This window comes from Symphalangus syndactylus, chromosome 5 (assembly GCF_028878055.3).
Source record: "Symphalangus syndactylus isolate Jambi chromosome 5, NHGRI_mSymSyn1-v2.1_pri, whole genome shotgun sequence".
Taxonomy (NCBI): domain Eukaryota; kingdom Metazoa; phylum Chordata; class Mammalia; order Primates; family Hylobatidae; genus Symphalangus; species Symphalangus syndactylus.
Window position 1 is genome coordinate 125140783 of NC_072427.2, and position 27291 is coordinate 125168073.

General features: G+C 39.6%; 1 protein-coding gene across 2 annotated transcripts in view; it reads right to left on the reverse strand.

Annotated features, from left to right (window-relative positions):
- Positions 1-27291, reverse strand: part of SEMA6D (semaphorin 6D) — a 600716-nt gene that overhangs the window by 149298 nt on the left and 424127 nt on the right. The gene's annotated exons all lie outside the window — the stretch shown is intronic.

A 27291-nucleotide genomic window follows, 5' to 3' on the forward strand; every position in this document is an offset into this window, starting at 1 on the left:
TTAATTTTAATTTTTGTAGAGATGGGGTTTCACCATGTTGCCCAGCTCCTGAGCTCAAGCAATTTGCCTGCCTCAGCCTTACAAAGTGCTGGGATTACAGGCGTGAGCCATTGCACCTGGTCCTGTTGTGCGTATTTTCAATAGGCATTTTACTGATAAAGATGGAACATAAAAAATGTGAAGCCCACCCATCTAAACCATGCATGGCAGATGATTGCCTATTTTCTTCTTAAGTTATTTTTCAACATTCAGTAATAACTCGTCTAAATATTTTATCACTTCTGTATTTATGCATTCATTCACTTCAACCACTTAACAATTATCATAGCATATAACAATTAGGCCATAAGCTAGGTACTGGGTTTTGGCTCAGAATTTTTATTCCTCTCCATGAGCAAGGTTTTCTCCCCCTAAAAAATATTTGGGAGAAAAGTGATTTGTCAACCAGAATCCTAACTTCATTTGGTCTTTTCTGAACATAAAAAAAAATCAGCTTTCTTATTAAAAAATCTCTAAAATGGTGATAAACATGTTTAACCTGTAAGGTGTTGTAAAAATTGAAGGAGAGGATGTTCATTAATGCAGCATGTTGTTAATTGGAAAACAGTTTAAAAGTGTGATGTAGCCGCATTGTTTCAGTCTCAGAAACAATGATTCCCTTCTCCAGTCTATGTGAAATTATCTCATTTTCTTCACTATTTCGCCAAAATATATTTCATTAGTTTATCACTTGGTGACTGAAAGTAGATGCCTTACTCTGCTAAAGCCACGGTGGAGGTAAAATTCCCTTCCCAGCCAAATATATCAAGCCTCATTTAATGCATCTGGGAAATATGAATTTGTCCTGCATTTTCTTCCTGTAATGGCACTTCATTGCTGACTCATATTTATCTCATGGTTAGTTATGTGTCCTAAGTGTTTTTCCACTATATTTCTGCTTAGCCATCCTATATTTGTGTTACAAGATTTGTGTTCTTTGGAGGATGACCTGGCATTTGCCATATTACATTTCAGCTTTGTTGATGAAATCATTTTCTAATCTTTCAAGAACACTTTCTATTTTTCCACATATCTAGAATTCTGGTAACCCCATCTAATTTCATATTATGTACAAATTGGATGACTATATTTGTAAGTTTTTCACAGAGGTGATAAAAAATGACACAGTCCCTACCAGAAAGTGTTTGATAGAGCTTCTCAGGTCAACACCATTAATAACTCTTTTTATCTTATTCCCCTAGGCTAAAAGAAATGTGCAAGGCAGTGGAATAAGTGTGAGCATATGGGCAAATACCTGAAGCTAGGGAAGCATGCAAGTACGGCTCCTAACACAGCCTTGGGGGATAAGGAAGTCTTCCAAGAACACGCAATGTCTATGCTGAGTGAGATATGAAGGACAAGTACAAGTGAACCAGGTCAAAAAGGGCATGAAGAACATTCTAGACATAGGTGCAAAGGTCTGAAGGTGAGGACAGATCATATTTCTCCTGGGTACTGACAGCAGTTCTGAATGACAGAGGGGGATCAGGAGAACTGGTGGGACAGGAGATTGGAGAGACTGGCAGGGCCAGCTCACGAGGAGTTTTGTCAGCCAGGGTCAGGAGCCTAGACTTTGATTCCAGTGGGGAGACATCGAAGGATTTTTAAAGCAGGATTCTGACATTCTCAGTTTGTTTCATGGGAAAATTAAAAACTATTTTCCCTTCAGTGTGAAGAATGGATTATAGAGAGGGCAAGATTTGAAGCACAGGTATATCACAATGATCTATATGGATGTCTTATTTTTCCTTCTGGGCTACAAAATACTCTGAAAAGGACATAGGTCTGCTTCTTGTTTCCCTTCCATTACCTCACAGAAGCCCTTGAAAATATTTTATTGAGTACATGAAAGAAGATACATCACATCCGTACCTTTTCCCATGTCTGTCATGGCTACCATTCTATTATGGGAGAAAATGAAACTGATCCGACTTACCTGCTCTTCACAAACTACTGCTGGTAGTATCAACACCACTCTCATTTTCCAAGCAGTTGCTAATTATTTGCTTGATGATGCATCCTAGTATTTTTCTAAAACTAATTATTCTATTGGCTTACAAATCAAGATAAATTTTACTACTGACAACAAACATTATTTTGTATCAGTTGCCTTATCTGTAAAATAAGGATGATAATTTTACCTATATAAAAGAGGTTACTGGGAAGAATAAATGAGTTAATTTAGGTAACGTCCATAAACTAGCACAGAAATAAGCACTCAGTGAATGTTCGCTATTGTGTGGTGATCAGTATCGTTATTTTAGCTACAAATAACAGAAGACCCAGCTAACACATGAGGCTGAGACTGGGCAGGGAAATAGTTGGGCCTTGGAAGGCAGGCCCAGCAAGGTGAGGGGCTCATGGACCATGATATAAAGCTTGGAGTAAACTCTACAAATAAAGCTACTTATGCCTTTCACACAGATAGAAACTTGACATCACTATTTTGACTTGAAGACAGGGCTGTAGGAGAGGGAGGGGGGAAAAGAAGGGCAGTTTTGGAGAAAGAGGGTTGTCACTACAGTGGGTAGTGGACTGGTTGAGCTCTCTCTAGATCCCCTGGGATCCTTTCTACTGATTCTATGCACTCTTTCCCCAGCTTGTGTTTTTTTTACTTCTAAGGGCCATGCCCGCAACTCTCTTGAGAGGACTTTCCAAGGACTTCTGGAACTGCTCTTGCAGAATGCCAGAAGTTTCTGAGAGTTTACAAACCCACCAGGTGGCCTTATCAATACCAACCCCTGCATGCCTTTGAAAGCTGAGCTCCCAAGCCTTCAGTGGAACAAATGCAAAAGTGTAATTTATGCTCCAGAGCTGCCCTTGGGGATCATGCTTGAGCTAGGACTTTGGCCAAAATCACACACTTGATTGACTTCTCCCTTCCTGTCCTGCAACCCCCTCTCCCTTACTGGTGTGCCCTAGGAGTATTTTCTTAGTAACTTGCTCATACCCAAATGGTGGTTTCGGGGTCTGCTTCTGCAGAATTCCTAAGAGGATATCAGGAGCAAGGAGAAGCAAAATTGAAGAGATGCATTAAAAGGCCAAGGATGCTAAAGACAAATTGAACTCCTGCGGATTTGGCTGATTCTACAGTGGCTTCTGTGCTGCTTCCTTTGGATAGGCTGAATTTCCCGGCTTTAGCATACTCCGGTTCCATGTTGAGGAGAGAGATAACATTAGAGGAAACCTCATGGAAATCAGGCAGAATTTCAGCTTTATTTGCAATTGAGGAAGCTGAACTTTGGTTACTCTTATTCCCATGTTTTGAGACTCTGTGAATCAAGGTAGCTGAGTCAGCAATCCCTCTCATATTTTCATTTCTTTCTTTTTTTTTTTTTTTTTTTTGTGGCTGGGTTTGACCTGCATATGCATAGATTCAGAAGACTCACTGATTTAAAGCTACCTCAAAAAGTTTTGGTCAGGAAGTATAACCTCAACCACCAGCAATCTACCCTGATGAGTCCTAGGTGAGTTTTTGGTCCTGTTCAATCACCCCTCTCAGTAGTGCCACCAGGGACTTCCTCCTCATGAACGGAACCCTCCAGGTTACTATCCCACACTTTCAGGAGACAGCAACCACTAGCTTTCATAGCCTCTGAAAATTAGGGGTGGGGTTAAAGTGTTGTGCTTGAAGGCTAATAATATCTTAGCTTTCATAAGACACTTCATGCTTACAAAGTGCTTCTGTATGTCTTCTATATGTACTACCTTGGTAGCTCTTTGTAACAACATTGTGAAGAAGGTGGAGTTGATTGAATTATGTCTTTGACAGGTGAGAAGGCTGAGGCAAAAAGATTAAGTGAAGTCCTTAGAGCCACATAAAAGGGACGATGAAGAGCTGAGAGCCAAATCAGGATCTCCTGTGCAGAGAGGGTGGGACTGTGGGTGTGGAGGAAGACCTTCACCACTTTTCATGCTCTAGGGCACAGAGGGATTCAGGAGCTTGCAAAAGCTGCAGGTGAAAGTGACGTAAAGTGTGGCTATGAACTCAGGCACTCTGGGGACGCTGGAAAATGCCCATAGCCCCAAACTGGCTCTACCAGACACAGCTGCTCTCTTTGCACAGGTTTAGACTTCCTTGCCAAGGAAGATCTAAAGTGAGTCATCACTGTTGATTCACCGGGCTTATGTATTTAGCTAATTCAACTAAAATTAAAAAAAAAAAAATCCGTCCTGGGGGAAGAGTTTGGACATACAGTGCTTATAACTCCTACGTTTCTATTTCTGATCGTGACTGCAGTTTATGACATTTGGCGATCCTTTTGTTCTACTTAGCAAAAAGTCAGAGACAAGCATCTATGATGCAAGTGAGAACTGCATGTTTTAGCTGGTGGGGTTCTCACCTGCTGCTGTAGTGGGTGCTTGAGCATGCATGCACATGTGTTCACCAGGGGAAGTTTGAGAAAATGCTACCATCTAGAACTTTAACAGGGTAGGTTAGTTCTAGGCTATTTTCTCACCACTGACTGTGAACTAAGAAGGGTGTAAGAGCCCATCTCTATGAGTCTATATGCCCGTTGTGTATGCAACACAGGGTTTTTTTTTTCATATCACCCTGTGTGTTCTTCTTCTTCTATTAGGGATCTCCTATTATACAAAAGCAGGATTCCATGCTGTCAAGAGCTGGGTCACAGGTGGAATGCACCAGGGCACCTAACCTGGGCCACGAGACCGCAGCCTGGGGACAGACTGGAGTCTCACCTGCCTCAGCTTCCCTCTGCCACATTGGAAAAATGAGTAGCTAAGACATATTCCTCTGAACCCCACTAATCCAAAGGTTTAAAAAAAACCCACACTCACAATAACATAATATTTGCACAAATAAAGAATATATATATATATATTTTAAATGCCAGTGAAACCCCTCAGCCACAACCACCACTTCCTAATTTACTGCCTTTAGTACCCACTAGATCATGACATGCTGACAGGATGATGAAGTAAGGAAGATGAATATACGGAGTGTCAGCACAGCTGGCTGATTTGCTTTTTAAAAAATATCCCAGGACCAGGTCAATAAGTAACCAGAGGCTGCATGTTCATCTTAATTTTTAAACTTTAAATATTAGTTATTCTTTCCCCTGTGACCTGAAATTACAAGTCCCCATTGTCTTGATATTGAGAATAAAGTGAACCAAGCGCTGACATGCTGAAGCAGATACTCTCATTCCCCTGCCTCCAGAGGGTGTGAGGAGCCTGGGCACACGCCCTCCACTCAGGGACTCTCCCTGCTTGGCACTCCCAGGGGTGAGATTGCTTGCAAATGGACATAACCATTTAAAGAATTCAAAAACATTCACTGCATGTGCACAGGGTGGGCATGCAGAAGGTGCTGATCTTGTCTTGTGAGACTGCCCTTTAGGAAGGGAGTGCAGTCTTAGATGACATTAACAGAAGCTTGCTGTTTGGGCAAAGGATGAGAGGATCACTGTGCTATGACCTGCTAGAACCAGGTCTCAAGTGGTGAGTTCAGGCTGGGGTGTCATATTGTAACCCCTGGTTCCACTGTCACTGCCACCCCTTTTCTAAGACACATCCTCTCAGTCACATCCTGTATTGAATAGCAGATGGAATGTGAACAGGGAGACAAAAATCAATTAAAATAATAAAATCTAAGCTTTGGAAGGTCTTTGAAGGAAATTTTTCTTTTGACCTTTGGATTTCCGAGGGCAATAAACATGACATAGCATTGCTAATCTTATAGTTTTCCAAGTAAGGATGTTATAACATGGACAAAAATTCCATTAATTTTCATCATCATTTCATTTTTAAAAGTCATTTTGGTGCCTCAAATTCACACTAAAGAGCACCCCATTAAGTCAGTGATTCTCAGACTTTAGCGAGCAAACCAAATCACCAGGATGGCTTGTTAAAAACAGACTTCTGGGCCTCTCCCCAAGATGCTGATTCATATGGTCTAGTGGGCCTGAATTTCATCTTTCTAACAAGCTCCTTAGTGATACTGATGCTGCTGGTCTGTAGGCCACACTTTAAGGAGCACTGCTAAAAAGAAAAGAAAATTAGCTTGGCTAAAGCTCACTACTTTGTACTTATTCCACTTACTTTATCTAGGACCAAGGAACACATCCTCATACCTGGGCTCTGGCCTGCAGGCCCACTGGCCAAGTGTGACTTGTCATCTAATGCCACCATCCATTCCACTACTTGTCAAAGCAGATGTCAGCTATGGGTGTGGAGAACCCCACCCTTTTGCGTTGCTTTAACTGAAGGTTTGAAGATGAATATAATGCTCTCCTCTACCACTCATCCAACACACACACAAGTGAGGAGCCTAATTCCCTCCAATGGAGAGAAAATGAAACAAGGAGGCAAGGAAGTCGTTTTTGTCTAGCCTAAATGATGACTAGCATAGGTCTTCCCTTAGTGGTTTGGCTCTTTCTGCCAGAGTGCTACTGCCTTGGAAACTACCTGGCCTGCATAAATGCCTGTGCTTGAGTCCTGCAATGTCGGCTGAGTTCCCCCTCAATTCTCTTTTACCCAAAAGTGCCCCAGTTCACAGCCCTTCTGGCCCATAGGTCCAACTACAGAAATGCCAGCTTTACCTCCCTCTGGAAAGTGACCCAGATGGATACAGAGCCACTCCTTCTATAATATCTGACTACTATATATTTTACAAAGCCTAATCACACGTATCATATCTCTGAATCTTCAAAACCTCCCTAAGAAGTTACTATTATAGCCCTATTGTATAGATGAAGAATCTGATATTTACACTCAGTTAACATGTTCAATGTTACCTATGAAGTTATTCTGTATTATAGCAGTCATTCAACTCTGGCTGCACCATACACTTATTTCTGAGATTATTTTTATTCAGTTATGTTCCTCTTTTTGTCCTTTCCAACACAGAGAGGTGGCAAAGGTCAAACGTGAAGCTAAATACAGACTGGAGATTAACTCTACTATTTCTATAATGGGAAAAACACACAAAAATCCCTAAAGCTACATCACAGGAAAGTGACCCAATTAATTCAGTGACGAGATCAGCCACATTGATCGGCTGAAGTGTCCAGTGGACAATACAACTCATTGATTGAATGCTTTACTTTTCTGAGGCGTGTGTAGACAGAGCCACAGGCAAGTCTCTTCTGAAAGTGTTGCCATGGCACCAGCCAATTGCTTTGCTGGTCCAGCCTCCTTTGCTTTCCAGGGCAGTCCTTTTAGAGCCTCGGTCAGAGGGTGGCTTGCCTAGGTCAGGCAAAAACCTCCTCGGATTGTATGGTTTTTCAAATAAATGAGCTGCTCTTTTAGGACAGTCTTATTTCAGTTATGAAGTACCTATTAACTCTTTATATTTACAAATTACTCTGCTTTTTATTGTTGTTGTTAGCCATCTAAGCACTGAAAGAGTGCCAGTAAGTATTATCCCCATCTTACAGACAGGGGATTAAAGCCCAGCAAGGTTTAGGTCATCCAGCAGGCTACACTGGGACCAAAATTGTTTCTCCTAGTTTGAATATTCTCTGAACTGTCTTCTGTGTTCCCAAGAATAAATAGATAAAAATGCATTAACCTTGAGAATCAACTCAATTAAGGGAGAATAGACAAGGAATTAGAGCAGACATCTTATCAGGACCATACCAAATGGATGCCCAGTGAAATATCAGTTGGAGGAAATGAACTCAAATGAGAGGGAGATGTTAAGAGTAACCAATAGTTATACAGCATCTAGCTCTTGCTTTGTGCCAGGCAATGTTCTAAGTGTTTATATAGATTAACTGAATTAATCTCTAGCTCAGCCCTAAGAGGTAGGTACCATCCCATTTGACAGGTGAAAAACTGAATCTGTCGAAGTCTTGCCTTAGGTCAACAAATCTCAGTCTACACCAAACACAGGAATTTAACTCTGCAGGGTATATTTAGGAACTGTGCTAAATGTTTCTCAAAGAAAGAGAGAATGTTCTACAATATTCATGTATGCTCTAAAGTGGGAAAAAAATACAAAGAAACAGAACCAAACCAAACATACAAAACTGGCCATTTTCCTCTTTCCTGAAAGCCTACTTCTGTTATGGTGTCAAATTCAAAGCAAATCAAACTTTGTTTGTGGCAACTCTTAAAAACAGTAGAAGTTTTTACTGACTCCTTCCTAAAGAGACCATGAAGAGGTTGAATTTCATCACACAATACATAGTAAAACTTTGTCCCATTAGCAACTACTTCTCATAGTCCCCTTAGTCTCGCTAATTTTCATTGGCCTGTTATCAACTACTAACTATGATTTTCTCAGCCAGTTTCCTCCAAGCCTCCAAGCAACAGACTGCAGTCTGAAAGTTGATGAATTCCTTATCCTCTGCCAGAGAAGGTAGGTAACGTTGGAAGAGACTTTGGAGAAACAGTAACGAGCTCCAGCTTCTGAGGGAAATCTTGACGGAACTCGACTAACCAGGAGATCAAGGTGGAGTGATGATTTTGGCAAGCAACTCACTGTTGAGCTCATAGAAGGCAACAGCTCACTCCTGCTAACAATCCTGCCTGGGAGCTAAGTTTGCTGCTGCAAGTCTTGGCCCTGGGCTAATATGTGACTAGAAATTCAGGTGTAAAAAAGTGTATGCCCAAACCAGCTGTTTCTTAGCAGTTCAGCTGAAGCTGCTAAGGAGATCTAAAATACTTCTCAACATATGTGCAATGCTGTCTAAAAGTCATAGAGCTGCTGGGAGAAGGTAAGAGGGCTGGGGTTTGAATTCCACAAAGGAGAAAGGGAGTGAGGTGTTAAGAAAGAAATGTGTATAGTCTACACAACACTGGGTATACAGTCTTTTATTTTCAACATCTACTTTTCCATCATAGACACTCAGGGTCCCAGTAGACAGAAAGTACACATAAATTCTGTCTTAGCCAAACCTTTCACAGACGCATCATTTACCCACATAAACACCTACACACTTAAACTATACCTTGTCTAGGATCATCTTGTTTTTTTTTTTTTTCCTCTTTGGAGAGCAATCACATACAGTCAATAATTCTTATACTCGCTCTCTCTTTTTAAACACCTACCATTGTGTCATAGCCAAGTAGAGCACTGAAAATAGAGATTTTTAGGCTGGGCACGATGGCTCACACCTGTAATTCCAGCACTTTGGGAGGCTGAGGCAAGTGGATCACGAGGTCAGGAGATCGAGACCATCCTGGCTAACATGGTGAAACCCTGTCTCTACTAAAAATACAAAAAAGTTAGCCAGGCGTGGTGGCACGTGCCTGTAGTCCCAGCTACTCGGGAGGCTGAGGCAGGAGAATCACTTGAACCTGGGAGGCAGAGGCTGCAGTGAGTTGAGATTGCAGCACTGCACTCCAGCCTTGGGCAATAGAGCGAGAGAGACTGTCTCAAAAAAAGAAAAAAAAAAAAAAGATTTTAACTCAAGGTCTAGACACTTGAGTATGTAACAATTGAAAGAGGGTGAGAGATCAGTAAATACTAATTCAAATAAGACGTAATCATACTCGAATATGCACAAAGGATTAAAGGTGACCCAAAGTGGATGCAGCTAATTTACAGGAAGACTTCAGGGAGGAGGTATTATTTAAGTATTTGAATTGGGCCTCAACATGTGTTAGGAGTTTCCCAGACATTTAGAGGAAAAATGTGCTCTTCAGTAACTGGATAATTCATGGCACTGTATACATTTTGATTTAAAATGCAAAGCTCATGTCCATTTCAGATTTTTAACAATCCATCTGAAATGGTTTTCATATTTTTGCTTTATTAATGCAAATGCTTTCACAAAGAGACAATTTCTGTACAGGGCTTGCATGAGTGTCAAATAAAATAGAATTTCCTTCTTATGTGTGGCATACTTTTCTCTCCTTTTATTATACTCATTTGGACTGATGTGGTAATAAAAGGTCCCGAAGCCAACTATTCAAATACATTAGAATTCATGACCCTTGGGTATTCCTTATTTGTTTTCTTTGATAAGGATTTCTTTGCAATAGGTGAAAAATAAAACCCTAAAACTTCCTCATCTTTGCAAAAAAAACACAAGAAGACAGTTTTTTAAAAAAAATACTCGTTTTTGTGTGTATAAACGAAGCCTTAATTTTTACAGTTACAAAAAGAGAAAATAACTGTGAGAAAACTAGAGTCATGGAAGTTGTTATGTATAGTCATCCCTGGTATCTGTGCGATTGGTTAAAGGACCCCTGTGGATACCAAAATCCACAGATGTGCAAGTTGCTTATATAATATGGCAGAGTATTTGCATACAACTTATATACATCCTGCCATATACTTTAAATCACTGTAGATTACTTCTAATACCTAATACAATGTAAATGCTATGCAAATAGTGATACTGCATTGTTTTTATTTGTATTTTTTATTATTGTATTATTTTTTATTGCTATTTTCCAAATATTTTTGACCAGTGGTTGGTCGAATCATACATAATTTGTGTATATGGAAGGTCAACTTTCTTAGGTTGGAGAAAACATTTTTAGAATGCCCCTGGGATTCACCCTGAGTTCCAATCATTTCAGGCTTATTCCCTAACAGGTTGTGGTTGGCACATACTAGAGCCTTGAAAAATGTATCTGTTGAATGTATGGAGGAAATAATAATAAAAATAATTGACAAAAATTGGCCAGACATTAAGAGAAATGTTATCTCATTTAATCACTAGATTAAACCTGTAGGATGGATATTGTTATTAACCCCATTTTCCAGATGAGGGCACTGAGGCTCCAAGGAATAAGTAAATTGTCAATGTCACACATGCTAAGTGGCAGAGTCTAAATTCAAGCCCAGAAGGGTCTGACTCCTAAGCCTTATATTTCAATGACTGTAGATCCTAAACCATGCTAGGTCCTGGATCTACAGAGATTGGAGGGTGGGAACTCTTAGGGAACACAAATTATACTGGGGAGTTGATACGTGCACCAAAGTACTTAGTGAGATCAGAAGGACTATGAAGATAGATGTGTAAAAGACACTGGAGCTGGGAGGAGGGACTGACTAGCTGACTGCATAAGGTCTCATGTCTCCAGCCGGGATCCAAATGACTTTAGACAGGAAGCTCAGCTTTTTCAGAGGGGAACACGAAGCTGGAGAGAAAGAGGGATTTGAACTGCAAAGAATTAAATGAGGGTTGTCAACTTAAAGGAGTTTGGCACTTGATACAACAAACACCAGCAATGCTGACCCATTTGAACCATCTGAATGGTTATGTATTGCCTGCCATGACTGGAGGCAGCTGACAAAACTCCTAAGTGTGCTGCATGAGGTGTTTGCAATGGACACTGCGATTCTTGATCATCCAGAGAGATGCCAGGGAAGTGGTTTGGGCACACGCTTTGTAACTATGTTTTGAGGCAGGTTGTTTGTGTGTGTGTTTCTTTTTTTCACCTGATTCATTCGTCATTTGTTTTTTGTTTTGTTTTATTTTATTTAGATTTCTGTAATGGGATCTTTGGGGCCTCTCTACTTATGGAGTAGCTGACATTTTGTAATGAATTAGAACTGGATATAAAAAGGCTTAACTGTCACTTAGTATCAATGGCATTAAATTGTACAAATGGTACTAAATTTAAATATTCCTTGAAAGAATAAGATTCATTTAAAAATAAAGTTTTGGGGGTCTCTTAATGGTCCAGATATACTGTACTTACAAATATTTTCTTTACTTACAATTTGTCCTGTAAGCACCATGAAGACAAAGGAAAAATGTTAAATGTTACTCATCTTACTATCTCATCCTAAAACTGAGTGCTACCTGGTATTTTTTTTGTATTATGAGTGCATTTTTTTGCTATCTTCCTCCAAGAGAATTTTAAGCTTTCTGACTGAGGAGGCTTTGTCTGTCTTGTTCACTACTGTATCCTCAAAACCTGGGAGGAGACTGATGCATACAGGGGCTCAATAAATATTTGATGAGGAATGCACGAAATATTCATTAAAACAGTGCTGAAAATGCAGTGGAAACTTAAAATGTAACCTAATTAATGAATAAATGAGGCTCAAACCTACCCTTCCACCAACTGAAGGTGTAGGATAGAGTGAGTTGAGGTGAAATATGATTATTGTGTGAGGGTGTATGTGTGGGGATAGAGGCTTTCTCAATGCTGTGACTGCAAAAAGTTATTTAGCTCCAAATTATGTAGATGTACATATTTGAAGTTCCTTAGATTTTAGAATAATCAGAGGTATTCTTTATCTCAAAAATAATGGGAAAATAAACAAAGTATAACGGTAGGCTCCATAGAGTTTAAAATTCACCTGGATAATATCTTGCAGAGTGTTTTCCAACTTGGTTCCATTCTCCCCGTCACTTTCAGGTACACCAATCAGACGCAGGTTTGGTCTTTTCACATAGTCCCAAATTTCTTGGAGGCTTTCTTGGTTTCTTTTTATTATTTTTTCTCTAAACTTCCCTTCTCGCTTCATTTCATTCATTTCATCTTCCATCACTGATACCCTTTCTTTCAGTTGCTCGCATCAGCTACCGAGGCTTCTGCAATCTTCGAGTAGTTCTCGAAACTTGGCTTTCAGCTCCATCAGCTCCTTTAAGCCCTTCTCTTCATTGGTTATTCTAGTTATCCATTCGTCTAATTTTTTTTCAAAGTTTTTAACTTCTTTGCTATTGTTTTGAATTTCCTCCCATAGCTCGGAGTACTTTGATCGTCTGAAGCCTTCTTCTCTCAACTCGTCAAAGTCATTCTCCGTCCAGCTTTGTTCCGTTGCTGGTGAGGAACTGCGTTCCTTTGGAGGAGGAGAGGTGCTCTGCTTTTTAGAGTTTCCAGTTTTTCTGCTCTGTTTTTTCCCCATCTTTGTGGTTTTATCTACTTTTGGTCTTTGATGATGGTGATGTACAGATGGGTTTTTGGTGTGGATGTCCTTTCTGTTTGTTAGTTTTCCTTCTACCAGACAGGACCCTCAGCTGCAGGTCTGTTGGAGTTTGCTAGAGGTCCACTCCAGACCCTGTTTGGCTGGGTGTCAGCAGCGGTGGCTGCAGAACAGCATGGTACTGGTACCACAACAGAGACATAGATCAATGGAACAGAACAGAGCCCTCAGAAATAATGCCACATATCTACAACTATCTGATCTTTGACAAACCTGACTAAAACAAGAAATGGGGAAAGGATTCCCTATTTAATAAATGGTGCTGGGAAAACTGGCTAGCCATAGGTAGAAAGCTGAAACTGGATCCTTTCCTTACACCTTATACAAAAATTAATTCAAGATGGATTAAAGACTTACATATTAGACCTAAAACCATAAAAACCCTAGAAGAAAACCTAGGCAATACCATTCAGGACATAGGCATGGGCAAGGACTTCATGTCTAAAACACCAAAAGCAATGGCAACAAAAGCCAAAATTGACAAATGGGATCTAATTAAACTAAAGAGCTTCTGCACAGCAAAAGAAACAACCATCAGATTGAACAGGCAACCTACAGAATGGGAGAAAATTTTTGCAACTTACTCATCTGACAAAGGGCTAATATCCATAATCTACAATGAACTCAAACAAATTTACAAGAAAAAAACAAACAACCCCATCAAAAAGTGGGCGAAGGACATGAACAGACACTTCTCAAAAGAAGACGTTTATGCAGCCAAAAAACACATGAAAAAATGCTCATCATCACTGGCCATCAGAGAAATGCAAATCAAAAGCACAGTGAGATACCACCTCACACCAGTTAGAATGGCCATCATTAAAAAGTCAGGAAACAACAGGTGCTGGAGAGGATGTGGAGAAATAAGAACACTTTTACACTGTTGGTGGGACTGTAAACTAGTTCAACCATTGTGGAAGTCAGTGTGGCGATTCCTCAGGGATCTAGAACTAGAAATACCATTTGGGACCAGCCATCCCATTACTGGGTATATACCCAAAGGACTATAACTCATGCTGCTATAAAGACACATGCACACATATGTTTATTGCGGCACTATTCACAATAGCAAAGAGTTGGAATCAACCCAAATGTCCAACAACGATAGACTGGATTAAGAAAATGTGGCACATATACACCATGGAATACTATGCAGCCATAGAAAATGATGAGTTCATGTCCTTTGTAGGGACATGGATGAAACTGGAAAACATCATTCTCAGTAAACTATCGCAAGGACAAAAAACCAAACACCGTATGTTCTCACTCATAGGTGGGAATTGAACAATGAGAACTCATGCACACAGGAAGGGGAACATCACACTCCGGGGACTGTTGTGGGGTGGGGGGAGGGGGGAGGGACAGCATTAGGAGATATACCTAATGCTAAATGACGAGTTAATGGGTGCAGCAAACCAACACGGCACATGGATACGTATGTAACAAACCTGCACATGGTGCACACGTACCCTAAAACCTAAAGTATAATAATAAAATAAAAAAAATTCACCAACATTATGTTTTTCATAAAAACATTTACAGCATTCTGAAATGTGTTCTATGCTTTGAATTCTACATTAGCATTGTTAAGGCATTTGTAACTACAAGATCTAGAAAAGAAGTAGTAAAAGTTGCAGATTTATAGCAAGTTGCCAAGAGAACAATGGTTTGATATCACTTCATTTATAATAACTCACCTATTTGTCAATCTCAACATTCCAGACACCAAAAAAATAAAAAATGAACGCCTTTGAGTTGTCAAAACCATCTTCATAAAAGTCTGAGTGCTAAAGCCCATGCCCTTCATTCACAAGAAAGTTCACTGAGCCCTTGTTCTCTGACACAAATATTTTCTAAGCCCAGACATAATGCAAGGAACAAATGAGAAGGGTTTGGGGACCACTAGAGACAGTGAGAAATCACAGTAGAAATCCAGGAAATTAGAGAAAAGAAGCAATAGCTATGAAAAGGAGCAGGAGGTATCTACAACCGTAGCCCTCATGGCATCATTTTGGATAAGAGCTTCTTACACCTCACCAATTTTTAACGGCATTACTCTCTAATGTAATAATTTACTGTGTTAACTTTGCCCCAAAGGAAGAAATACATTGAATTTCTTCTGTTTAGGTAGGCAAGGGACTGATGATTGCATTGTATTTGTATTTCGTTCTCAAAATTGCTTATTTTCTCAGTAGAAAGTTCTGTCTTAGTCCCCATGAGCCCTTAGGTTGGTCACCAAACTGCAGGCTCAATTCTTTTAAGGGGCCAATTACAAATCCAAACATGCAAAGGGACAATGGTATGGCCTCAGGGGCAGCATAAAGGGCATTGCTTTTGCTATGAAATTTATACTCTGGAGAGTATATCATTCTCTCCAGAATAACCATTCCAATGCCTACCAATCAGCTTCAACTCCTAACCAACTAATTCCACTTCATAGACATGATTATCTAAACTCAGGATAAAGCCAAGGAGCAGAAACTCACATCTCTCCTTTCTGTTCTCATTCATTACCCCTTCATTCCCTCACACTCTATTTTCACCTGGCATCTTTATTTCTGCACCTTTTTCTCAATGCCACTGTTAAGCAGTTCTTACATGTATTTTCCATCGTGCACTGGCTCTACTTCAATATGGCCACCTTGTTTCAGCTGAATGAAAACCACAGTCTCTCCAAAAACATAACTTTTGACATGGATTTATCAACTTTCACTTTAGTGGCTCTTATGGGATGAGCTTTCCTTCCTTGGAAACTATTTAATGCTTTTCCTAGTGCTCCAGGAATGTGACATTTGCACTAATCCTTTATGTCTTAACTATCTGTAAACATTGTTCTAAGATTTACGTTTCTATACAAGGCCCCATTTTTTCTTTACCAAATTAATATATGTTCATTACAGAAAATATGGACCCTATAGAAAAATCTATCAAAAACATTCCCTGTAATTATGTCAGCCTAATGATAAGTATATTTTGTGTACTTTGTACATATAAACACACATACGTTCATTATATTGTATGCAAAGTGCTATAATCTGGTTTTTCACTTAATGTTTTGGCTTGAGTATTTTCCTAAATCTTAACAATTTTGACTATTTTCCCATTTTTAAAAAATGTATTGGAAAATCTTTTAATATATATGATAGTATGTTGTCATCACCAAATCATTTATTATTAGACATCTAGGGTATAAAAAAGGAAAGGTATCTTGCAGCTGAAATGTAGACAAATGTAAAGACTGGTATCTGTAGCACGGATTCTGCAACTAAGTCCTAGACTCCTACATGTTTGTGTGTGCTTGTGTGCATGTGTGTGTGTGTGTGTTTGTAGGAAGGTGGCGGTGGGTAGGCTAATCAATTATGTGCAACCTTGACTCAGGTGCCTTTGCTTTTGCCTTGTTAGGCTGGGATTTCATATGTTCTCACCACTAGGTGCTGCCTACATTAGGAATGATGATAAAGCCTCAGTCATTTGTGTGCCATTTGCTACATAAAGACATATGCTCTGAGCATATCTAGCTGTTTTAAAATCTTTTTAACTGCCATATAACATATAGTCATTCCTTAAATACTTAATCCACTTCGAAATGAGCTATAAGAGTATCTGTTTTCTTTCCTGTCCTGCTTCTTTCATTCTGCTCTCTACTTTGGAAACAATCATGTTGGGCATTTCTGTAGCTTATTAACTATGTTTTCAGCAGTGGAAAAACATGTAAGTTCTGGGAAAATTCCTTTTTTCAATATTTTAGCACAGAGTATTGCTACTTATATTAAGAGTTTGGAAGAGAAAAATGGTACAAAGACTAAATTATTATACCCCGAATGAGTGAGATATATCTAGGAAGGAAGCAGATGATGAAAGTGATTTCTTCAAAAGAGTGAAAAATGATAAATGTACATATGGTGGCGGGGGCATTTGCCTGAGCTTCAGCCTGTTACTCTTCATCATTAAGGTTTAGACATGTCTGCAACTTTTCATCACACAGGTATTAAGGCCATAAAAAAACATGTATTCAAATAGAGCCCAGAGTTTTTCTTGAGGATGAGGAGATGTGGTTAAAGGTGAATCCACTGTTGGAATTCAAATAAAGCTGGGCATGTGTGTCGAACTTATGTGGTGGTCTAGTAGAAGTCTAGAAGGGTTAGGCTGTGGCACTAATTATCTTCCTGGGAAGAACCCACCCTAATGGAAGAGACAGCCAGTGGAGATAATCTTGCTTATATATGTTTCCTAGGCATTGGTGAAGAGTAGGAAGTCAGCCTATGGCCTGTATCCTGAAACGTGGCTAGGTCCTGGAGGAAGAAAGGGCTAGACGCAAAAATAGAACGTTTGTGTTAAACTGTCTAACTCACTGAGAGTCAAGAAATACTTCCTTAGTAAGACCCCTCTTTAACCACAGAAGAAATCAATTCTCCTTACTCTATTGCAGGCTGCTGGACAGTCTGGATATCCTCAAAGCAGCCACCAGGAGATAATGACCAGGCTGGATCGAGCAGGAAGAAAGACAGGGTCATTAGGCAGAACAGAGCACACATGTAGCACCTAATGGATGCTGCAAAAGGCAGCAGGGCTGCTGAAGCCACAGGGGCAGTGGCAGGCGGTGGGAGAGGGTGTCCTTCCTGGTGGAGCCTCAAGTAAAGTAAATGCACGTGCTGAGAAAATTGCTTCTGAGTACACATGCAATATCACCTGGGAGTGCCTGGGAGGACTTGGACAGGGGCACATTTACAGCCATGGACTTCCTGCATGAGCAAGGAGGGGATAAATCCAGGTTAACTGGGTTACGGGGATAAAAATTTAGTAAGCCTTTTGATTTACACATTACATATATATGCTATTTTAGTGCAGAAAGACTTACATTTTAAATATGTTTTAGAAGCAGTGAAGTTCAAAGGCCTCCTTTGGGGTCAATTAAGACCTGCATATATGTACCTTCAAATGTTTAAGGGACTTGCTCCTCAATTTAGGGGCAGCTTAAGTGAATATGTACCTAAATAGGCAGAAAAAACTGGCCTCTGAAAAGTCTTCTGTTTTCTGTTTTTAAACTTGTAGACTCATATTTGTACATTACATCAAGGTCCAAACATGTAGGAGCATGCTGGTCACAATAAACTGGTGAATTCTGCCCCAAATATATATCTCAACATGGTTTTTTCATTGCAGCATGGTATACATTCATATCCTTCCCTCTGTATCTTCTTATTTCATTTACAAATGTTTTATTTATTAAGATCTATGTAATGGGCTGTAAAGGTAACACAGATGCAAAAGTTACAGCCAGAAACCCTATGGCTACTCCATTCTTCTATTTGTTACACAATCCATGTTATGGCACAACTAACATGGTCACTTAAACGTCCCAAGTCTGAAAGTCAGTGAAAATTCATGATACAACTTTAAGCTATTGTATCGAGTGTTTATGTAAGTTCAATGAATACAGGAAGAACACATCAAATTCTCACCTATAATGTTTTCTATAAATGTATGAACCAGAATCAAATATATGAACATAGGCTAGAAAAAAGCAGAGTGTTCTGTAATAATTCCAGGAGTAAAATGTGTTAATGCTTATTTTTGTATAATTTATAGCTCGGTCCTGTAGGAAATTATTGGAGATTACAATGACATTTAAAGGTAAAAGAATTCAACATTACAAATGTTCATTTAATTGTACCAGAAACAAGGTGCTGAAAGTATGATTTAAATACATATACATCAGATAAGTAAAATATGGATTTTGGGCAGAAGGAGATAGAATTATTGTTGAATTTGGATCCAGAGAAAATATTATATAAGGATTATATATACATATATGATTTACACATAATATACATTTATAGGTAATGGCATATATATGTTCATACCCAAATATAGGAGGTGATTTGATGCTTATGAGTTCTTGAAACACTGCTATTTAACTGGGAAGAGGAATTATGAAGGGAATAATAAGGAAACACAAAAAAAGTAGTTTTCCTCCACCAGATAATAGTTAGTAACTTTGCAATTTTAATGAAAATCTAGCAAATCAGGTATTGTACAACTGTTTTCTCCTCACCAAAACAGGTAAGGAGGAAGCTCATTTTCTGTTGTTGAAGTCTACAGATGAAAATTCCTTTAAAAGTAAAACCATCCCCAGTAGATGTAATTAGTCTAGTTTTTGGTCATTAATAGTTCATTTAGGTTAATCTAGAAAATATAATTGCCAGTGACAGAGGAGGAGGTAGAGAAGTTTATGAATCAGTTATCTATGGATTAAATATTTTTATATCTTTTAAATCATCTAAGTAAGTAAATTACCATCATGTTCCTTTAAGGAAACGGCAGAAAATCCAAGTCTACTCCCACTCGGCACACAAATGAGCCGTTCCATAATAATATTATCTTGACTGCAAAAAGAACAGTCTTTGTTTACATGTAAGCTGGAAAACTTTTAAATAATAATCTTGAGGGTGGAGAATATACAGCACTCTCTTAGGTCAAATTATGACCACAGTTACAACAGACAGTGCAAAAAGCTTTGAAAGGGATAAGATAAGACAAACAGAAATGACAGGAAAACAAAGTGGCCAGAGAAATGTTTGGCAGAAGCCCAGCATACTCCCGGCATCCTCTCCCTAGGCCTTTTGCTTGTCTGCAGAATTATCACTTATCTTCCACCAGCTTCTCTCTCTTTAAAGAAAGGCCAGTGTACCCCTTCCAATGCTTCGTCAATACCTCACATGTCACAGAGTACAATGTAAATGGGCTACAAGCCCATATTTCATGGTTCTCCAAAGCAGCTTCTTCTCATAAGAACAAGGTTACGCATTTGCAAGATTTATAAAACAGAGGACTGCATCTTAATTAGGCCTGCACTGTTAAATGAAAATATTTTCTTAGACACATTGGCACTTTTCCCTTCAAGCCAATAATGCTCTTCCTCTCAAACTGTGTGCTTGTTTGTTTTAAATAAAAGATAAGTAGATATTTACTTAGAGTGATAGAGGAAATACACACCAATTACTTGGTATAGTAGGTAGGTGGAAAGGGACAAGGATCCAGACGTTCTGAGTTACACGCTGCTGCTGCCACTAGCTTGTTTTGTCACCTGGAGACAGTCATTAATCTTGATGAACCTCTATTTGTCTATCTATAAATTGAGAAAGTAGGAAATTTCTAAGCCTGCTTGTTAGTTATATGATCTCTGATCTAACCATATTGGTCAATTATAAAGTGTCATGCCAGAGATAACATTTTATGGGTCAATTAGAGTATGTGGTGACTGACTGGGGAAGTCATATATGATTTTAATGAACTCATTTTTAAAAACAAATATAAATTCTACAAATCAACTAAACATATTCCTAGATCCTTGATCTCACCTTCACAAAGGTATCTGATGAGGTCCTTATCATAATTTTCAAACAATTTTATTTGAGCCTTCTTAGGCTAGTTTCTAATTTGGCACAAGAAGGTTCAATGTAGATCATCTCCCTTGATTCTTGGATTTTAAGGATTGGAAATTGGAGGTCATGGCACAATTCAGCAGCAAGAATATTAGTGCAGCCCAGGTCCTGTGGTTTGGGCCAGGCATCTCTCCATTGCCAGAGGTTGCCTTCAGAAGTCTGAATGGGACACATAGCCCATTTTCAGGCCTTGAGAATTCCTGTGAGAATTTCAAGCAAGTTTTTGTTTCAACAACTCACATGTGCAAGGGCCACCAAGAGTTTAGTAATGTAAATAGATAACATATCATCATTTAGCCAAGGAATCACATTATGAACATATTCAAACCACATTCAAGAGGACACCAGATTTCCTTGAAACACCTGTAGGTAAAGGAAGAAAAATCATGGTGGATGTGTAGCCAGCCTCCAACATGGGCTCCAACGACTCCTGCCTCTTGGTATTCAAGTCCTTGTGCAGTTTCCTCCTATAATGTATCATAATTGGTCTTTGTGACCAAGAGAATACAGAAGAAGTGATGGCATGTCACTTCTGAAGCTAGGTCATAAAAGGTACTCTGGCTTTGTGGTATAATAAGAAAGATATTCTGTCTTTGTCCATAGTGCCTGGCACAGAACTCCTGTTGAGGAACCCCTGTTCCCTCAAACCCCTGGACCACCACACAGAGAACTATCTCCAGGCCTGGACTTCCCCTGACTTGGAGATAGCCTTATTCTCAGATCTCTCTCTCTTTTCAACTGGACTATCCTCTGTACAACCCAGAAAGCTCCATCCAAATGCTGTAAGGACTGGTCTCCAAGGGGGAAGGGGAGGAGGGATGCCATTTAGGGTTATAGATTCCCCAACTCTGCCAGCTCTAACTGGCCCCTGAGTTGCTACTATGTAAATTAAATCTACCCTGCACCACCCTTCTCTCTCTCTCTATATATATATATATACACACATATAAAGAAGTAGGGTGATAGAAGCATATGTGTTCTAATGAGGCAACTCTTAGCAAGCCTCTAGATAGCTTCAGGATGGAGGCAGGTCATCAGAAAGACCAAGCAAGCCTTGATTAGAATCTTGGAGCTTTCAGCCCCAACCCCCAACCTCCAGGGGTTAGAAAAGGGGTTAGAGATTGAGTTAATCTTGAATGGTCAGTGATGTAATTAATTGTGCTTACTTAATAAAACCTCCATAAAAGCCCTAAACAATGGGGGTTTAGAAGAGCTTCTGGGTTGGTGAACACATGGAGGAGCTGGGTGAGTGGTGTACATGGAGAGTGCATAGAAGCCTCCAACCCCCATACCTTCTATGAATCTCTTCCATTTGGCTGTTCCTGAATTGTATCCTTTATAATAAACCTGTAATAGCAAGTAAAGTGATTTCCTGAGTTCTGTGAGTAATTCTAGCAAATTACTGATCCTGGGCTGCCTGGTGGGGATCGGGGATGTGGTCGGGGAAATGTCCAAGTCGGGGAGGTGCTGTTCTCTGAAAGGTAGCCTAGACATTCCATCTGCAGTTGGCATCGGGAGTAGGGGCAGTCTTGTGGGATTAAGCCCTTGACCCAGGGGTGTCTGCACTAACTCTGGGAATTGGTATCAGAATTGAATAGAATTGTTGGACACCCAGTTGGTGTCTGAGTTGGTTGGTGTGAGTAAAAGCCTCTTCGATTTATTGCTTGTTCTCTTTTCCTATCTGATCCTTTCTCTCTGTCTCAGATCACTCATTGTGGAAGAAATCTGATGCCATGTCTTGAGGACACTCAAGTGGCCTATGGAGAGGCGAACATGTAAGGAATTGAGCCTCCTAGTAATAGCTAGTGAGAAGCAGAGGGCTCTGCCAACAGCCATGTTAATGAGCCCTTGGGGAAGTGGACCCTCCACTCCCAGCCCAGCATTCAGATGGCTGAGGTACCAACATCTTAGATTTGCCTCCTGAGAGACCTTGCACAAAACCGCTGTCAGATTCCTGACTCTCAGAAACTATGTGAGACAGCACATGTTAGTTTTAAGCAGTAAAATTTCAGGGATATTGGTTACACAGCAGTAGATAACTATTACAGTGAGGCCGGGTGCAGTGGCTCACGCCTGTAATCCCAGCACTTTGGGAGGCTGAGGCAGGCAGATTGCGAGGTCAGGAGATGGAGACCATCCTGGCTAACACAGTGAAACCCTGTTTCTACTAAAAATACACACACACAAAAAAAATTAGCCAGGCATGGTGGTGGTGGGCGCCTATAGTCCCAGCTACTCGGGAGACTGAGGCAGGAGAATGGCATGAACCCGGGAGGCAGAGCTTGCAGTGGGCCAAGATCACGCCACTGCACTCCAGCAAACTATTACAGTGCATAGCTACTCCATTTTACAGGCCTTGTCATAAAATCCACCAAGGATGGATCCTAGAGTTTTAAAAGAGAAAGAATCTAACAAATTACTCTCTGAATTTCAAACACAACAAATATTGTAAGTGTAACATATATTGTATGTTAATGAAAATTCTGAGTATTTAAAATAGTTAATTCAATTTGACAAAGTTTCAAGTTTCAAGACGTCTCCTGGACTACTTCTTCCATAATTTTAATTGAAGCTATTAGCATATCCCTATTTAGTTGTCTTTAAATAAGTAGTGGAAGGATACCCACTTCTACCCCTAAGAAATGAAATAGCTTAAGACTTTCTAGGCTCTATTTTTCTCTTAAGTTTATCTGACCAGATGGATTGTAGAATCTTTTTAGGAACTGCATACTGTAATAACAATTATGTGTTAAGCATTTTCTTTATGTAAAGCTTTAGTCCACAAACTTGGATGTGAAAGAAATGTCTCTCTTCTTTATTTTTTAAAGTCAAATTAATTTGGTTTTTGATCTCTCTCCTTTCAGAAAGATAAGAAACCCAACCTCAAGCACTATGAGACTCCCTCCTCTCCATCTCCAAGGGTCAGGCCATCTCTCTCCTTTCAGAAAGATAAGAAACCCAACCTCCAGCACTATGAGACTCCCTCCTCTCCATCTCCAAGGGTCATATCATGGTCTTAGTCATTGCCAAGGGCATCACAGAAGGCCTCTGCCTCCGGTTCCTACCTGGGCCCTTTCTATGCTCATTAACTGATGCTGCAGCCTGACTTCTTCAAGACCAAGTTGGGCTGTATGCTTTGCAAACATGGGAAGAAAACAAAAGAGGGTATAAACACAATACAATGCCTCCACAAATCACTGCATCTCAGGGGGTCAGAAAATAAATTAAATGTTAGGAAAAACAGAAAAGAAGTAAGCAACATAGTGCCAGCCTTTGGGTTCTTAGACACTCAAAAGGAAACAGAAAGTACAGAAACAATACACCAGGAAATAAAAGAGGGCATTTTTAGAGGTACCATTTAAATTGCAAGGGCTGCAGGAATCAACAGAAGGAAATAATTGGGGCGAGGGGGAGGGGACTTAATAAGAATAATAATTATATATATTCCCTCAAATTTGTATGGAATTTATAAATTATGAGGGACTTTTCGCACATTTATAACTTCATTTTAGACACTCCATGAAATTAAGTAAAATGGGGTTGGCAGCACAGATGGTAACATCTTCATTTTACGGATGAGGAACTTGGACTCAGCTAGCTTTGGCGACTTGTTGAGAAAGTCAGAACCAGTTAGTCGTGGAATATAAAATTGAGCTCGGCTCTCTTCCTACCTAGTCTTTTCTCTGCTCCGCTCCCACACTTCAGTGAGAGTTGCTTTCCTGAAGGAGTAAGTTCTAAAGCAGGATTGGAAGTTTCTATAGGGACAAAGAGAAGAGGCATCCACAAGTGGCAAGGAGTGTGAAAGGGATGAAAAACACATAAGAAGCATTTCTTCATGTGTTTTTTGGCTGCATAAATGTCTTCTTTTGAGAAGTGTCTGTTCATGTCCTCTGCCCACTTTTTGATGGGGTTGTTTGTTTTTTTCTTGTAAATTTGTTTGAGTTCATTGTAGATTCTGGATATTAGCCCTTTGTCAGATGAGTAGGTTGCAAAAATTTTCTCCCATTGTGTAGGTTGCCTGTTCACTCTGATGATAGTTTCTTTTGCTGTGCAGAAGCTCTTTAGTTTAATGAGATCCTCATCACTGGCCATCAGAGAAATGCAAATCAAAACCACAGTGAGATACCATCTCACACCAGTTAGAATGGCCATCATTAAAAAATCAGGAAACAACAGGTGCTGGAGAGGATGTGGAGAAATAGGAACACTTTTACACTGTTGGTGGGACTGTAAACTAGTGCAACCATTGTGGAAGTCAGTGTGGCGATTCCTCAGGGATCTCGAACTAGAAATACCATTTGACCCAGCCATCCCATTACTGGGTATATACCCAAAGGACTATAAATCATGCTGCTATAAAGACACATGCACACGTATGTTTATTGCGGCACTATTCACAATAGCAAAGAGTTGGAACCAACCCAAATGTCCAACAACGATAGACTGGATTAAGAAAATGTGGCACATATACACCATGGAATACTATGCAGCCATAAAAAATGATGAGTTCGTGTCCTTTGTAGGGACATGGATGAAACTGGAAAACATCATTCTCAGTAAACTATTGCAAGGACAAAAAACCAAACACCGCATGTTCTCACTCATAGGTGGGAATTGAACAATGAGAACTCATGGACACAGGAAGGGGAACATCACACTCCGGGGACTGTTGTGGGGTGGGGGGAGGGGGGAGGGACAGCATTAGGAGATACACCTAATGCTAAATGACGAATTAATGGGTGCAGGAAATCAACATGGCACATGGATACATATGTAACAAAACTGCACATTGTGCACATGTACCCTAAAACCCTAAAGTATAATAAAAAAAAAAAAAAAAGAAAAACACATAAGAAGAAATGGAGACAGGCGGAAGGTCCCAGCTACAGGACAGAAAAGCCAGGGTGTGGGCTTCTGAGAGATGATGCTGAGTGGTGAGTCACGGGTGACTAAGGGAGCCACTGACATCAGATTGCAAATTCTCCCCTCCTACCCCGTGACAAAGAAGTTTATCTCCTATATCTCTTTATTTATGAAAAACCATAAAGAAAACACCAGTATCTTTATGGTTTTCTATAAGAAAAACCATAAAGAAAACACACATAGTGTACCATCCAATGAAAGCATATGCCATCTCACTTGGGCCCTTTATCAATCTTAGTCACAGTGCCCAATATCATTTCCGTTTCTCATTCTCTGAGTTCTGTTGTTCAAAGCTTATCCTCTTGCCTGGACTACAGAGACAGAGGTGAAATCTTTGAGAAGTGGATCCTATCCACTTGTCATTATACCTCTGTAATTCTTAGTGATGTTCCACGTTGCCTCCCACACTGACCCTGTACAAACTACTGCAAGAGTTTCGGGGGTGAGGGACTGTTACTTGAGCCAACTTCTTCCATCCTGCAAAGGCAGGGATGGAGCTCAGGAGATGGTGCTTTGCATCTTTACAACTGGAACAAGATGATAGGTCTCTGAAGGAATAATGAGATCCAGGATTGATTCAGGACGAGAGGCCAGATGGGAACAGTAGAGCATTAGGATGTTGTGATGCCGGGGTAACCTTTCCATAATGATGTTGTGTGCCTGAAGTTTGTTGCTGAGAATCTACATTGATTTCTGGCTTAGAAATAAGAAATTGATCAGTAAATGAAAAAAAAAAAAGCCTACCTATATCCAATCTCTCCCCACCAGCCCCCTCTCCCAACATTGTTATCTATTTGTATACACAACGGTATTTTAGCAAATGAAAATTCTCAAAATTCTAATCACATCTTTATCCCAAAGCCTGGATTTAGTCAGAAAGCTTTATAGTGCTTCTGACTCAGTAGAGTTAGTTATCCTGTTTAATTGGATTGACGGTGACAATTGTAATTACCTTAGATGAGATCGCCTGTAATGTAATTATACTTCCTTCATCGGCATGAGCTGGACTTGTGGAATACATACAGAAGATGCCTCCGATTACTGAGAGGTTAAGAAGAACATTATATTGCCTCACAAATCCTGTTTGTTACTGTATAGAATTGTAAAAATTATGGAAGAAACTGAAGGAATTACTCCTCTAAAGCAGGTTTGTGATCCAAATATGTTTCTGTTTCATGGAGTAAGATGACTATATTCCACAGCTATATTTTTGTTTAAATAAAAATTATATTTTAATAACTCAATATGGGGGTAGCAATAGTAAATCTGGTATTTTATTATTATTTTGTTTCTGCTTATTATGTACAAACAGCGACTGCATCTAAAAGACATTTTTAAAAAGCATACAATACACAATGAAGTTTAACTTGACTTTTTCTATGATCTGAAAACTTAGAGTCTCTAGAATTAACATAGTAAGTAACAGGAGATAACTTTAAAATACTAGTCTTTATGAGTAGATGGACCCATAATTAATACCTAGGAAGCCAGATGCTCTACTACAATGATAGCTTTCTCTGTTTTCCAGTTAACACATGGAGAACTTTAAAATTTTCAATTGGAAGCCTAGCCTCTCAACAGGACATTTCTGCCAAATATATTGCAAACACATGTAGTTTAGGAGAAATGGCACATACTGGAAATCCACCCCAATCTTATTAGCTTTAGCATTGCTCTCATTAAAAATAGAGCTGCTTACAGGTTTTTCCTTCTGAAGCATATGAAACATAGAACTTGGAAATGTGCCCTTTTGAAAACTTATTCTTGTATTCACAAACCAGATGGTGCACATCAAATGCATTCTGATTTTCTAATGAAATAAAAAAGGATCCCTATTATGTTATTTAATATGATTAACACATCCTCAATTGCTATTTTTACAAATACTCCTGGAAAGTTAAATAACTTGGCTCATACTCTCCTGCTGGAGTTGGACAGGAAGACCTCACCAAAGCTGAAAGGTTAGGGCTGTGCTGGGGGCACTTTGCTTTTTAATTCTTCCAAAACAGGCTTTGGAGAGGTGCA